Here is a 2,695-nt window from a genome sequence, read left to right on the forward strand (position 1 = left end):
GCAGGGGCTCTAGGTTGCATCCATACATGGTCCTTGTTTGGAGAAACAGTTTCATAAAAGACCCCTGTGCCCAGATATATTTGGTCCTTGTGGAACTCCTGTCCTCTCCAGGTCGTATTAACTCCCCCGCCCCTTTTTTTTTTTTGTTCCCTGCATTCTGCCAGAAGTTTAGTTATGAATCTTAATATCTGTTTTGATACAATGCTAGGTAGAGTCTTTCAGAGTCCCTCTGTGGTAAGCTTCTGTCCTGTTACTTGTTTGCTCCTACATCCAAAAACCAAGACCAGTGGTGACTGAACAGATTAAAGAGCAAATGAAGGTTGCAGGCAGCACTTAGACTCAGGAAAAAAAAATTGCAGCATTTAAATGGGTGTAAGAGGAATGGATACTTCAGAGTCAGCAACTCAAAAAATAATATTTGCTGTAATCTTAAAAACTAACACAGAATAATTAACCCTATTCTACTGAGCTGTATTCCAGCTTGAAGACTTGAAGACACTGGAAACTTTTGGAAGACTTCATTTTCCTCTATGTTTTAACTTTTTGATTTTTTATTTATATTTTTATTATTTATATTAACTACAGTTTATTCACTTTGTATTCCAGCTGTAGCCCCTTCCCTTGCCCCCTCCCAACCCCTTCCTACTTCATCTCCTCCCATGCCCTCTCAAAGTCCACTAATAGGGAATGTTCACCCCCCTTTCCTTTTGAGCCTACCCTATCAGGTCTCATCAGGACTGGCTGCATTGTCTTCCTCTGTGACCTGGTAAAGCTGCTCCCCTATCAGGGGAAGGTGATCAAAGAAACAGCCACTGAGTTCATGTCAGAGACAGTCCCTGTTCCCATTACAAGGGAACCGACTTAGAGATTGAGCTAACATGGGCTACATCTGAACTGGGGTTCTAGGTTATCTCCATGAATGGTCCATGGTTGGACTATCAGTCTCAGAAAAGACCCCTGGGCCTAGAATTTTTGGATCTGTTGTTCTCCTTTTGGAGCACCAGACTCCTCCATGTCTTTCTATCTCCTCTTCATTCATAAGATTCCCTGCACTCTACCCATAGTTAGTGTATGCACCTGAGCATCTACTTTGATACCCTGCTGTGTAGAGTCTTTCAGAGGTCCTCTGTGGTAGGCTCCTGTCCTGTTCCCTGTTTTCTCCCTATTCTGAAGTCTGTCCCATTTGGCTTTCTGAATAGGATTGGTCACCTTACTGAGGTTCCCCCTCCTTGCTTAGCTTCTTTAGGTGAACATATTTTAGTATAATTATACTATATTATATGTCTAATATCCACTTATAAGTGAGTATATACCATGTGCATATAAGATAAAAAACTTAAGTGAAAAAACATGCTGGAGAGGATGTGGATAAAGGAAACCCTCCTCCATTGCTGGTGGGAATATAAACTGGTACAATCACTTTGGTATCAATCTGGCAATTTCTCAGAAAATTAGGAATAGTGTTACCTAAAGATCCAGCTATACCACTCCTATGCATATATCCAAAAGATGCTCAAGTATACAACAAGGATATTTGCTCAACCATGTTAGTAGCAGCTTTATTCATAATAGTCAGAAGCTGGAAACAACCTAGATGTCCCTCAACTGAGGAATGGCTACAGAAATTGTAGTACATTTACACAATGGAATACTAATCAGGAATTAAAAACAGGAAAATAATGAAATTTGCAGGCAAATGGTGGGAATTAGAAAACATAATCCTGCACGAAGTATCCCAAAAGCAGAAAGACGCATATGGTATATAATTCAGAAATTTCAAATGAACAATATTAAGAAAAACATCTGTATATGGCTATCAGGAAATACTGGCAGCTGATAATTTGGCTATAACCTGTAAGCCAAATACACTTTAGAATAGAGACATGACATTATTGATATCCAGTTGGTTCTATGAAAGGATCATAAAAAGGGAAGATGTAGGCACAAGGAATGTAAGCAGAAACATGCAGAGAAGATTGTAGAGTATAACAATTTTTATTGGGAAAGATAAAGCTAAAGAGTAGCTAATGAAAACTCCATCCAACAAGTTTTAGAGTTATAAATGTCATGCATGTTTTTGTGCATGCACATATGAAAGCCAGAGACAGGGAGGAGGAAAAGGAACAAGAAGGAGAGACCAGACTACTTACTGTAGCCAACTAATTTTTGTATTTGTGTTAATAAAGAGTGATAGAAATATAAAAACTTCCTGACTCTTATCAAGAAAGATTTTCTCTTTCTGACTTTTGGGACTTAAAATGTTATTAGGCTATCAGAAACAAAACGTAAATGGAGTGAGAGGATAGGTCAGAGAGTAAGAGAGCTTGCTCTATGTGGCAGCCTTTTTGGAGTTAATGGCAAATTTGGAGTTAATGGCATCTGAACAGTGGAATTCGGCCTCTTGGCTATTTTCCAAAGTCCAGTCTCTCATAAACTGGCCTTGGTGGTCCTACAGCGGACTGCTCTGACCCTGAGACACTCTGTGCAACCATAGTAACCAGACAGCAGGCTCTGTGTAACCTTGAGTGAGCTCTCCTATGTTTTGACCAAGCAAAGCTCCTATGTGAGAAACTGCTTGTACTTTTCTGCCTACCTAAGTGTTAACTTGACGTCCATTAAATAGACACTTTGATCAGCATGTAGACTTGGTGTCCTTCTCTGTGTCGCCCTGTCTCTCTCTCCCCAGCCCTCTCTC

This window comes from Meriones unguiculatus, chromosome 5, assembly GCF_030254825.1.
Source record: "Meriones unguiculatus strain TT.TT164.6M chromosome 5, Bangor_MerUng_6.1, whole genome shotgun sequence".
NCBI classification, from domain to species: Eukaryota; Metazoa; Chordata; class Mammalia; order Rodentia; family Muridae; genus Meriones; species Meriones unguiculatus.